This window comes from Phocoena sinus, chromosome 3 (genome assembly GCF_008692025.1).
Source record: "Phocoena sinus isolate mPhoSin1 chromosome 3, mPhoSin1.pri, whole genome shotgun sequence".
Lineage (NCBI taxonomy): Eukaryota > Metazoa > Chordata > Mammalia > Artiodactyla > Phocoenidae > Phocoena > Phocoena sinus.
The window spans coordinates 116,778,933-116,792,208 of record NC_045765.1 but is presented as its reverse complement, the minus strand read 5'-3'; the positions used below and the strand labels follow the sequence as shown (position 1 = coordinate 116,792,208).

The 13,276-nt window shown below is 46.5% G+C and overlaps 1 protein-coding gene across 3 annotated transcripts in view; it reads left to right on the top strand.

Annotated features, from left to right (window-relative positions):
* Nucleotides 1-13,276, top strand: part of MAP1B (microtubule associated protein 1B) — a 93,910-nt gene that overhangs the window by 54,430 nt on the left and 26,204 nt on the right. The window contains exon 1 of one of the 3 annotated variants that reach the window (XM_032625153.1): nt 11,975-12,430. The exons of 1 other annotated variant lie outside the window; for it this stretch is intronic. The gene's annotated coding sequence lies outside the window, so the exon portion shown is untranslated. Of the gene's footprint in view, nt 1-11,974; nt 12,431-13,276 lie in introns of those variants that run through there. One more of the 3 variants, XM_032625152.1, reaches the window with a different exon arrangement.

Below are 13,276 nucleotides of genomic sequence, written 5' to 3'. Positions count from 1 at the left end.
GCTGGGCCCTTCAGGGAAGACTCCCCAGAGGTGGTGGTGTGTCTCCAAGACCTGAAGGAACATAGGAAGCAGCCAGGAGGGGACAAGTCTTCTAGACAAAGGGAGCAACATATGTAAAAACCGAGAAGGACCGGGTAGAACAGGTTGTAACATCCTAGCTACGGTTTGTGTGACTATGGTGTAAAAACTGCATAATTTATGAGGTGTGTCCCAGCACTTAGAGCCTCAGAACGTCTTCCCAACATTTCCTCCCAGAGCCCTGTGGCTTCTGTGGCTCACACAGAGCCTCGCCTCTGAGCAGTGCTGCTGTTTCGTGATCCACATGAGAGTCCAGGGGGTAAGGGCAGCTCGGGGACCCATTTCCCGCGTCTGAGAGGAGAGAACTGACCACTGGAATTGTTGTGGAGAGTATTCCAGGGTCCTGCTATATGATGGACACCTGTGTGTAAAAAGCATGTGGTTTTGGCCCAAAGAGCGTTCAGTGTGGTCTGGTTCTTTGCTCTCATCTGCTGGAATAGGGCCCAGTGATAACAGAGCAGTATTCACTCCCTAGAAATCGCTTCCAGGCACCCAGAGGTGTCTCCCTCATCTTCCCCTCGGCTCTCTGGGGTGGGTGACTACCTTTAGCTCCTTTATTGTCTGCAGCCAGCAAGCCCTTGTGATAACTTGAGACCTTGGAAGTCCAACAGTGCCACAATTTGTCTCTGGGACTCTCCTCTGATAACGTGGAAAGAGAAATACAAGCCCCAGGCACCAGCAGCTGGCCGGCTTCCAGAGCCGAAACTGAATTAGAAACTCATTAAATGCTTCGAGCCAGTTAGGCTGGCTGGGCTGTGCAGCGGCTGGGAAAGCTGGGAGCGGAGGAGGGGACGGGGCGGGCATCTCTGGTTGGCAAATGGCAGGCTGCGCGCCGGGCAGGAAACAAGACAAAACAGGGCCGACTTGCCTGTCACCCAGACGTGTTTGTGGGTGTGCTGGTTTAGCACAGGCACATAATGTATGCTAATTGCTATATTTCCTTTATTTTTTCCACTGGAAACGCTCCGTTGGAAAGCTTTGAAACCAAAGAGGTGGTGCAGAAATGCCCAAATGTAGACGCTAAAAAAAGGGAGGAGGAACAAAGGGAAACGGGGGATGTGGATTTACAGAATGGCTTAGCATTCTGCTCTGTGAGCACCTCCCTCTCCCACGCAACCTTATGGAGAATAAGTAAGCAGAAGGGTCTGGTTTCCTAGTCCGAACTTTGTTAGTTGGATTTTTTTAAACAATGGAGTGAACATAGAGGTAGCAAGATGAAACTCCAGAGTAGTTCTCACAGCTTCCAGGAAATGTTAATAAGAAAGCACGGGCTGGTTCTCTCTCTGCGACTCTTCTGGCCAAGCCAGAAATGCAGAACTGAGGAGGGCATGCAACTGAGCCCACTTAAATAATTATCCATTAATAGGAAAGACTCTCTCAGTAACTTATTTTTGACATGTCAAACCATGTAACTCTAGTGCCCCATTAGATACCCCTGAATGACTGTCATTCTTTAAGTCAAGTAAAAACAGACCAACATATTAAAATAATGGTTTTTCTAATGAAGCTTATCAGAGTGCACAGACATTTTATGTTGAAAAAAATGGGCTAGGGAAGAGAAAAATATATTTTCTTCATCAGTGACCTCAAAATCCCAAGGGTTGTAGTATTGATAAGTGAACGTCTTGTCTTTACCCCAATAACCCTTAATTTTTTTATCATTAAAAAATGTAATTTATTTTTTTAAAGCAGTTTTGGAGACATGAGACATTTAGGAAATTTCATAATGAATTTGATTGGTCTGATAGCAAGACAATGTAGATATTTTCCAGAACAGTATAGAAAACACATCAAAGCATCAGATTATATCCTTTAAGAGTTGTAAGAAAAAAGTGGCATAAATTTAAGCATCTTTTTCAGATGTTTTAAACTTCCTATAAGGCTTTTTGTCCCAGGATTAAACATTTAGCCACACTGCACAAAAGATACTGGATACATGGTCAAGTGCCAGTGTGGGGAGGCCTCTATTTTATATACAGAAATCCTCTTCTGGCCCGTTTCCCCCCAAGTCCTGGTTGTCTGAGGGCAGATTCCTTTTGTGAAGCCTAAAGTTGTGAGAGAAAAAGCATCCTCTTTGTCTGGGGCTGGTATTCTGGTCCAATTTCAGTTAGGAAGTTGCCTCCAGAACCACATCCAGACCCTGATCCAGAAGCGTTTCTCTGAAAGAGGGAAGACATCCAGCAGGTCCTGGAACCTCTTCATGGAAAAAAGTTAAGGCTTTAAAGGGAGGATGGTATTGGATTTGCCTGGAGGCAGGATGAACAGTGGTCCCTTTTCTTCAGTGTGATTTGCAGAATAACTGTCCTGGCTGCAGTAAAGCCCCTGGTACTTGGTTCTCTGTATAGGAGAACCTCGTACTGAAGATTCCAAAACCCGGATTGGGAAGAGCCAGGAACCTTCGAGTGCACTTGTGCAGCCCCTGGTCGTGACCAGCACACTCCAGGCTCTGACCTGTGCTCCAACCTCACAAAATTGAGTCAGTGGTACCTGCTACAACCTTCCTGTACCCAGCTGACCTTTCTAGCTTCTCCAGTGACAGCCTCTACTCCAAAATAAATGGGCAGGTGTTCAGTGTGTTGTTTTCTGGAGCGAATTTTATGTTCTTTCTTTCAGTTATACCCCAGGGCTCCAGCAGAGGACGCTCTGGGGAACCTGATTCTGTCTGTTCTCCAGAGCCAGCTTACCTGGCGACATTTTCTACTTGGGACAAAACATACTCTCACCTCACACTCTTTTATCTGTGAAAGGACAAAGAGTAATGCATTCTAAGAACTTTGCTTAGCATACACATGGAAAGTGCATATATTCCATGTGTATAAATACATAAAAATTAACCAATAAAGAATAATACAAGAGGGCTTCACTGGTGGCACAGTGGTTGAGAGTCCGCAAATAATACAAGATAGGAATGTAGAAAGTGATTTTATGCATGCTAATTTTCTTATGAGAACCTGTTACTTCTCGCCGAAATTAAAATCTGGAGATTCTCTTAAAAGCAAGTTTTCCCAAAGTCCCCAATTTACCTACCTTCCTCTTTGAACTTATTCTAAACTGGAATTTCAGTCTTTCTTAAAAGATGATTGAAGAGGGTAGAATTTGCTTGACTGACTGAATCTGTTAGAATCACTTTGCATCACAGGGTTTGGACTCTTTTTCAGGAGAGCTACCTCTGTTGGTTCAGAGTACACTTAACACTGCCTTGAAAATGCCCTTTAGCCAGATTTGATTGAATCATGTCAAAAACCAATCTCTGCTAAGTAAATATTAATTAATTATATGGCCCTGAATTTAGTCCTTGTTTCCTACATTAAATTTTCCTAAGTCTGCAGATGTAGTCATTCAGCTACAGTCTCCCGCAGAAGGTCAAGTGTGGTTTGGCGACATACCCCACTGATGGTGACCTTGTGAAGACCTTGTAGACGAATAGAAAATCAAGCTGGAATCTTCCTAACGATGCCCTATGTTAATTCTTTAAGGACTCATAAGAGGGTGGCTGAACGACCAGAGGCAGAATTCAGTGAAAAATATGAACACAAACAACTCCTGACATCCTTCTCCTGCCGCTGCCTGTTGGAACAACACACACAGAGTAGAGAGGATAACATGGGAGCAGCCGGTGGGTGGGGGGGACACTAACCTCTCCTTCACTTGGAATAAGAAAAGGAGGGGACTTCCCTGGTGACGCAGTGGTTAAGACTACACACTCGCAATGCAGGGGGCCCGGGTTTGATCCCTGGTCGGGGAACTAGATCCCACATGCATGCTGCAACTAAGAGTTCACAAGCCACAGCTAAGGAGCCCGCCTGCCGCAACTAAGACCCAGTGCAACCAAATAAATAAATATTTAAAAAAAAGAATAATAAAAGGAGCAAACTAAGGAGGAAAACATGTGAGCAAAGATGTCAGTCTGCTGGGGCCATTTGTCAGGGCACAGCAAGGGATCGAGGTGAGCAGAAATCATGAAAGACTGGCTAGGAGCCACGAGTTTTCTAAAGAAAAGTCCTTTACAAATGGAAAGAGTGTGCTCCGGAATCAATGAGATGTGAGCAGAGCGTCTGAGTCAGAGAAGCTGAGGACCAGGCTGTTAAGTGAAACTTCACATCCTGGGTCAGCAGACAGGGCACATAACTGAGGGCAAAGAACAGGAAAGCAAAGAGGAATCACGGCTCTGGCCCCAGTGTGCTGAGCATCACCCTTCAGCCCTAGGAGAGGGAAGACCCAGGTCAATCAGAATTGGGTGTACTTTTCTGGGCAGCCCAGGCACCAGCCCAGGACGGGACAACACAGGCACACGTAAAGGAGAAATACACAGATGCTGGGAGGGGCAGCCATTTCCGCACCCCCCCCCCCCCCCCCCCCACCGCCCGCCTTCTGAATGAGGCAGTGTATAAGTAAACAGAACTAACACAAACAACAAAATTACAGCTCCCTTGGGTTGGGCTAAGGCTTTATGCCAGGTACTTTAAAATATATGACCAGGTTTACTCATAGCAGCTGGAACACAAGACTGTGTATCCACCTTCTCATTACTTACTACAGATGGTGGCAGTGGAGGCACCACTTCAGCTAAGGCCAGATCTCAGGTCCCTTGAGCCTCATACTTCCAGGTCAGGATCTTGACCTCAAGAAGTCTCTTCCTGGCAGATCACCAAGCTGTTTGCTGTGCCCCAGCCTGACGCTACTTCTGCGGGTTGCATTGCCCCCTCGGGACGTTACCAGGAAAAATTCAACTCCTGCTGTTTCTCCCTGGTGTATGGCTAAGAGCTACCAGGGGATTAGTAATTATTAGTTAGTACGTGTGATATATGTTATGTCAGCTATTTTTCTTTTTCTGTTTCCTTTTCAATAGCCAATACCAAAAGGACTGATTTGATTTTTGTTTTTAAGGCAGCTGGCTTTGAGGTTGAATCGTGTGATGATTTGGTTCTGAACAGTAACAGATGAGGGTGAAAGGTCAACCGTTTCCCTGGATTTGATCAATGGCAGAAGTTTGATGGCAAATTAAATGCCAGATAAAGCTGTCAGATGATTCTGAGAATCGATACTTACTGGGGAAAGTCGTTTGAGCCTTTAATGATCACACTGGCTCCCAAGGGAAATAATTCTAGAGTCTGTTCAGACCTTAGGGTAGTAATGCATGAAATCAATGTGAGGATGATTTTAAATAAGATCACTTTTTATGCTGTTATTGAGCAGTAGAATATTCAGCATCTGCACTGTCTTGTTTCTCAAAGAAGGGACCACAGAACCAGAATTGAGACTGCGGAAATGCAGAGTCCCAGGCCCCCCCAAGCCTCCTGAATCAGACTGCCTGAGGGTGGGCCATGCAAATCTGCATTTTATTAAGTCTCTCAGGTGACTGTGGGGAATATTACACCCTGAGAACTGCCAACCTACAGTCTTTTCCCTCCACCAGGCAGATAGATGTCTCCCAGACAAAAAATAAAGCCATGCCCACGGGCTAAGCATAGTATCACGGCAGTGGATATGTAGGTCAAAGTGCGTATGCTTTGGGTTGAATTTGTAAAGCAGGTATCAGTTATTACTGGATTATTTAATGTATTTGCAATATTCTGCCTTGACTCTCCTCTGTGTGGAAGTGGTTTGAGTTTGCAAATCAGGATAGCACTGCAGTTATAGGTCACGTCAGGGGCTGGGGCTGAGGGTGAGCAGAGAAGTCGGTGGCACCATCACTTCTCTCGAGTTTTTCTCCATCACCTTCACCAGCTCTTTCCGCTTTTGCCCACCCTTTAAATAGTGGCATTCCCCAACACTGTTCTCAGCAAAAGGCTCTTTCTCCAAGAGCATCACTTAAAATATGCTGATGCCTCCCTGATCTGTGCTTATGGCCCAACCTGTGGCCTCAGCATCAGATCCACGTTTCTGCCTGCCTATTGGACAGAGCCATCTGGCTCTCCCATAGGAGAGACCTCAAACTCAGCGTGCCCCAAATCGAACTCCCTGTCTTCTGTCTTCCCTCCTCCCGTTTAAAATGACTTTTGTGGTAAGAGCCTGGGCTCTGGACACTAATCACCCAGGTTTCCATCCTTCATTAATATTTCCTTGGGCTATTGCTTAACTACCCTGTGCCTCATTTTTCTCATCTGTAAAATGGGATTAATGACTTCCTCATAGGGTTAACGTGCAGATTAAATGCGATAACCGCGCATAAATAACTTAGGTCAGTGCCTGACCCAGGGCAGGTTTCAGTATATCTTAGCCATTTTTATTATTCATTCCTTTATCAAATATTGATTGAGCTCCCTGCTGTGTGTCAGACACTACTTCTGACTTACGTTTCCCAAATTAGACACTTTCAAAATTCCAAGTCTCCCCATGAAACCATCTTCCCTTCAGGGTAGGTATAGCATCCCATTCGTGCTTTAATCTCAATGCTAGTTTATGAAGGTAGCACTAATTTGCCCAAATTAAACTTTAGAAAGGTGTGTTCTCTAAGTAATTCACATTGTCTTAATAAACAGGGGATATAACATCTCTTACAAAGGCAAGGAAAGACCACTAGGATTAAAAAACATTCTCCGAAACCTACTCTGATCTCAAGAAAGTGAGGTCTAACTGTTGAACCATAGGAAAGTGTCATTTTTGAGTTAAAAAGTAGCTAATAGTGGCAATCTTATGGTTTAACCTTATACTTGGCAGGGTACCTGGAACATGGCAGGTATCCCTCAATACAAAAAGAATTTCCAAACCTGGGTCTCCAATTTTGGGAGTATTCTATAATATACTAAGAGAAATGTATCTCAGATAAACCTTATTTTTAAAAAATAAGGTTTCAGACCTTGTAAACTCCTAAAACAATCTGAGAAGCATTGGGAGGCAGTGACAAGAATGGGGATCAGGATTCAGACGGGCTAGATTTAAAACCTAGTTCAACAGCTTATTTTATCCCTGTGTTGCTGGGTAAGACAGCTGACTCTTATTAGACAACCTCCTTCATCAGCTTCAATTTCGCCATCCGTAAAAAAGGAATCGTTATAACAGTTGAACTTTGTGATGCTCTGAGATAACATGCAAAGTAGAAAAGATTTTATAAGCCACCAAGTGCATAGCAATGAAAGGTAGTGTTAGTATTTTAGCACCTACCCCCAGATAGAACTGTCTACAGTATGCATAGGAATTGCCTTTGGCAGCTGTACAAATACAACAGTCACCTATGATGGGCCTCTGTGCCTCTGAGGCTCGGCTTTCTCTCCTGTAGAGGGAGAAGAGTGGGGTGCAATGTCGCCAGGGCTTCTTCAGGTCCCCCCATTCTATGGGATGAGGAAATTCTAGTTTCTTCTTCCACAGGGCTGGCAAGTCCTTCTCAAGGCTCATGGGTAGGAGTTTCTCTCCTTGGCCTGCTCGACTCCTTGCATCTCAGAGGCAGAAGGGACTCCTGTCTTATGCGTGAGGAGCATATATGTATTTTTCTTTGTCTGCAGCAGGTTTTGCTGAGAACAGGGCACTCAAACGTCCCACCTCGCTGTAGCCCAGAGGACCGGGTTCATAGACTTGGAACACCTTCATCAAGGTTTAAATGGGTGAGCACAGAGGAGGGCGCTTTGCAAATGGTAAAGTGCTAGATAGATGTTGATCTCTGGAGTTGGTGGCCCTGACAGGTTAATACATCGCCCTTCACTAGGTGTGCCTTTTTTTTTTTTCTTTTCTTTTTTTAAAAATCTGTAGCATCTGTACATTTTGAAGAAACAACCTTCAGGTTATCTTATCACCCTCAGCTGGTGCCAACATTGGGTGCTACTGTTTCCCTGTAGATGCTCTCCAGGGAGCCAGACTTTCATCAACACCATCTCTGAGATTTATTTCTACTTCTTTCAGCCAGGGCATAAAATAGGGGGAAAGAAAAAGGAAACAAACAGCTTTCTTCCACTCTCTTCCACTTCTAACCCTTGATAGCCTGGATTCTCATCCCTCTGCCTTGAGACCCTTAGAAAAGGGAGTGGGGAAAGGGAAGAGATTTACCTAGGAGAGCAGGATTGGGTAGGAGAAAACCCCGAAGGGAGGATTTAGAAAAACGGTGCACTGTGAGAACCCTGCAAAAGGAATAGACTTTTTGTCCCTGGCATCCCATTTCCTCACGAGCTGTGCTCCTAGTGTGAGCAGCTGGAACAGGATGGGAAGGAAATGCAAAAGGAGGCTCCGCCCGCCCCCAGGAACAAGGGTGCCTGCACCTTTGTGCGGTGAACGTGCTTGGGACGAGGGAGCCTCGGAAGCCTGGGCAATTTGGGTTGTTTGCTTATCTGGGCATCTAAAGGTCAGGGAAACGTAAAGCAGAAGATGGCAGAGAACCCAAGAGAATGATGGGGTGGAAGGACCAGCAGATACATGAAAAACCAAACCAAACCAAATGACAATAAAAAAGAAAGATAGTTCGGTCCAGAAAATGTAAAGAAAAGTAGGTATAGACTCAAATTCCGTTATAACTAAATTCTCTGTAATGCAAAAGTTATCTCTAAGTTTTTGAAAAAAACCTCCCAAGCAATGATCAACTTATTTAAATTTAAAAAATTATTTGTGAGGGGCTTCCCTGGTGGCGCAGTGGTTGAGAGTCCGCCTGCTGACGCGGGGGACACGGGATGGTGCCCCGGTCCGGGAAGATCCCACATGCCGCGGAGCGGTTGGGCCCATGAGCCATGGCCGCTGAGCCTGCGCGTCCGGAGCCTGTGCTCCGCAGCGGGAGAGGCCCGCGTACCGCAAAAAAAAAAAATTATTTGTGAAGTCTCCTGAACTTGTTTATAATGGAATTTGAGTTCTTATTCTCTTAAAAAAAAACAAACACTGAAAATTTGTGGAGTGACATGACACTCAGGAACATACATCGGGGTTGAAACAAATGCAGAAACAGAAAAAATATATTTCCAGTAGAAAAGAAACACCATTTCCAGGAATTTCAGGGGTAAGGTGGGAGAGAACTGGGTTCCAATTGTGCAGCAGAAACAAAGAGGGAATTGGCCTCGGGGTGTGTGGGAGGCCAGTGTGCCCGCTGGAAGGGTGAGTGAGTGAGTGGGCAGGCATTGGCTGACCAGTGGCTGACCCAGGCTGCGTGTTTACTGCTTACAAAGGAGAATCTTGGCATCACAACTTGAAAACCTTTATTTTGGACGAGGTGGATCAGGAAAAGGGGGAGAAAAGGATAGCGTCACAACCTTGGCCACATGGCTGCATGGCGTGTGACATGGGCCCTAGTCCTGCTCTCCTGTACTGTCCGTGAGGCCTTGGGCAAGTCATTAGACCTCAGATATTTGGTCCATGAAGAGGGGAAAAGAATATTTGCTCCCACCACTTCACAGGAATGTTATGAGGATTAAACAGGGCACCACTACCCACAGGACAAAGTGCTTTGGAAACTCTGAAGCCGTCTACAGGCAGAAGGGTTTACTGCTGTGTTCTTGTGATGGGCTCTCTGGCAAAGAGTTGGATGCTCTCACTTCCACGCATTTGCCTCCTATTTTAGGTGTTTTTTTTTTTTTCTTTTTGCGGTACGCGGGCCTCTCACTGTTGTGGCCTCTCCCGTTGCGGAGCACAGGCTCCGGACGCGCAGGCTCAGCGGCCATGGCTCATGGGCCCAGCTGCTCCGAGGCATGTGGGATCCTCTAGGACCGGGGCACGAACCTGTGTCCCCTGCATCGGCAGGCGGACTCTCAACCACTGCACCACCAGGGAAGCCCCTTTAGGTGTTTTTTGATCCAGGTGGGATAGCGGGAAGCACACAGAAGGTGCTTCCACACTTGTGTGACCTGAAAACCAGCTCGCAGGGTTGGGTCATGCTTCTGCTGTCTTTTCCCCCTTGTTCCCCCTTGCCTCTGGGACACCCTGCCTGGAAAGGGTCCTCTTCCCAGCCCCAGGCTGCAAGCTGCAAGAACAGACAGATGAGAAAGATAAAGAGTTAATTTTGATGTGTGAGAGCCCCTGGGGAATCAAACGCCCTCCAGCATTAGGAGTTTTACTGCCCTGGGGAGGGGATCTGTGTCGTCTCCCTGACAGCCGGTGTCCTGTGGTCTGCACTGACACGGTTGGAGGTGAGAGGTTTCCTCTTTGAGAATCCACTTTGGTGAAGAGGTAGAGTCGGAGAGCTCTCATTGCTGTCATTTTCTCTTTCTTTCCTCCCTCCCTCCCTTCCCTCTGAGGAAAATAGACTTTAACCTCAAGCCCTTCTGCGCTTGTGGGCTTTTCTTGATCTACCAAACCTTACCTTTAGTTAAATAATCACAGTCCTTCTCTACCCCATGCATTTCCCTTTCTAACTCTAGAATCTTCTTTAACCCTAAGATTTCTGCTTCTTCACATTGGACCTTTTTGTAGTGCTAAATCATTATATCAAATTCCTTTTCCAAAAAGAGTCCACTCTGATTTTCATCAGGGCCAGGGGCTGGAGGACTTGTGGGTGAAGACAGGGCAGCGGCGGGAGCTGGCGGAGGAAAGGGCAGGGCTGGCGGGCAGAGGGCTCTTCTTCTCCCGTCCCAGTTACCGGTCCGTCCCTATCAGTGGTTCAGGACCCTTCTCCTCACCCCCCTCGATACTAAATGGATACAGAAGCTATCTTTATTCTTCATATCCATTTCTTGATTATGCTTTTGCAAGAATTCATTTTTTAGGAAAAGCAAGTTGTAGGGATAAGGTTCTGGATTGTGATCATTAATGGAAATGGAGATTCCATATTCATCCCCAAGATATGCAGTTATCATTCCTCTTAAAGACAGTCTAAAAGGTATTAGCGTTACTAGTTATTATTTTCATCAAGAATTTTCTCCCATCTCTTAGCGCTCCTGCAACTTGGGCCCAGCACTCTCTCCTTTGCGCTCAGCGTTTTCATTAAGCGGCTGCCTGCCTGGGCTGAGACCATTGCTGGTGTTGGTCTGGCAGCGGAGATGCCGCAGCCTCCTAGGCCACTGTGTTCTGGGGCCGACGTGTGAGATGTGTGTGGGAGACAAGGGCCAGCTGTGTGCCGGCGAGAAGGCTCTGAGTTTTATGGGTCTTGGTTATGGCTGTTCCTCAACAGTGCGTGTCTTTTAATTTAGCCATGGTCAGACCCTTCTGAAACCAGGAGAGAGCCTGTATGTGTGCGTGTGTGTGTGTGTGTGTGTGTGTGTGTGTGTGTCTTTAGACGAATATTAATTCTGTGGAGCTAAGACCCTCTAAGCGTCCTAAAAATCACATACCTAGAAAATGACGTTTTGCTTTCAGAGATTTCAAAGTCACCTGGATACAGTAAAACGTAAACCACTAAAACAGCCCAACCTTACAAGACACATAGATTGAGTTAATCTGTCAGAATTTCAGTAATTAAAAAAGGGTCCAACAATAGCTGAAAAATACAGGCTTATTTGAGTTTTAAGCATAGCCTTTGGGAGCCCACAGACAAAAGTCTCATTGTGTGTGAGGCCCTGCTGCTTCAGGGGGTCCCCAGGCCTTCCTCTTTTGATTCCAAGGTGCAGCAGACCCCTTTTTATCACATAACAGTCCCCCCCCCCCGCCCTCCCTGCCACCCAGGATTGAGCCTTCACAATGACCCTGAGTTTTGTGGGGAAGCGCTCAAGGACCTTTCTTTCTTATCACAGCAGTAAGTGACACAATCAGTCCATCCCAAGCCCCTGCTTTTGGTGCCCCCAGACCAGTGCTGAGGAGACCTGACTATTCATCCGGGCTGCCTAACGGTTTCCCTGTGAGCTGTTTCTGGAGAATGCAGGCGATAATGGCAGAGACAGAGGCTGCAACCGCGTTGTCTTTCTCTTCTGGGAACTTCTTTTCTGAAGCAACTGAGTGAGACCTCTGCAGGCGAGGGTGGTGGCCTCTCCTTCAGAATGCCTGGCCTGTTTCCCAGTGTGAAACATTCCCCAAATATGCAACTTCGTGAGCGTCGCAGAGCCCAGAGCCGCCTGCGGCCGGGAGAGCTGGCACCCCACTGGGATGTGGGAGTGCGGGCATGGCTTGCCCGGGCCCCTCGTGCAGGCCCTGGGTCTGCCAGATGCCAGGAAGGCCCGGCCCCTGCTTACGTTGTCGGTCGTCTGGGGCGAGAATCTGGCCAACAGTCGGCTGTGATGAGAGCTTGAAGCTTCTCTCTCTCTCTCTCTCTCTTTAAATCCCCTTCTTCATTCAAATCCCATCCTGTAAAAAGGCTTTTGTTGAAGGAGCAGCCATGGCATCTCGGTGCATGTCTGTGTCACTGCTGTCCGTATTTCCAAAGATGGGCAGAGAAAACATCCTTGGTTGAATTCCTGAGCCAACAGGTCCAAAAACTGACTTGGGAGGAGTAGAGGTAAACTGCAGCTGTCACGTGGCGTTTGTGTTGTTTGCAAGTGATGAAGCCAAAGAGGAAAGGAACTTCTTGAGGATGGTAAGGACGCCCTTCCAGGGGGCTTGGCAGGAGGGTCCTCACTGCGTGTCTCGGGGAGGGGGTGCTGGGCTTTTGTGCTTGGACTTGCATTTGGGAGGGTGCAGCTAGCAGGGTCTGGGCATTGTGTAGATGACTTAGGAAAGAAAGGAGCTCTGGGGAAGGAGCTGCTTCCATGTACCTCGCTGGATCTACTTTTGTGGTTCCTACAGAGTATAGCCATGACCACAGCCCTGCCTTGGCATTACGCTGCCTGAGGCTTTGGGTGCCAGAAGGAGGCACATCCAAAGTACGATCGAGGAAATGAACACTCACTTTTTCTTAGTCTTAAGCTTTCGCGTAATTTCATCTCAACTTAAGCACCTCTGAAGCTCCTGAAGTCTTTGTTTCGAGGAGGCCACTGATGGAAGGACCTAGAAAAGGGACGGTTTTCTGTGTTTTGCTGATTGTCGTTTTATCATTTGCTTAATTCAGTTTGATGTTCTTTCGCTTTAGCTTGATAATGTACACGCTTGTCAAAAGCAAAAACTAAGCCAAAAAGCCACGCCTAATAAGTTACAGGCTTGAGCGTCCGCAGTAAACAAATGTTCTTTCCCATGGCTTAGTTGGATTCTTTTTCTTGAGGCTTTAGTCCTTCACCTGTTCAAACTGTGTGACATTGTTCTGTTTTGGAGTTTCTTCGTTTCCAGGCATTTGTAGTAAAACATCATGTACCTTCCCTTAACTGTACCCTCTTTTATGTGGGTGTTCTGTCACCTTCGCTTTTTTTTTTTTTCCTTCTTTTTGCCAATATTCTTCTCCTCATGCTTTCTGAATTCTTGCTTCTTTAAGCACATCTCTGATTTTATT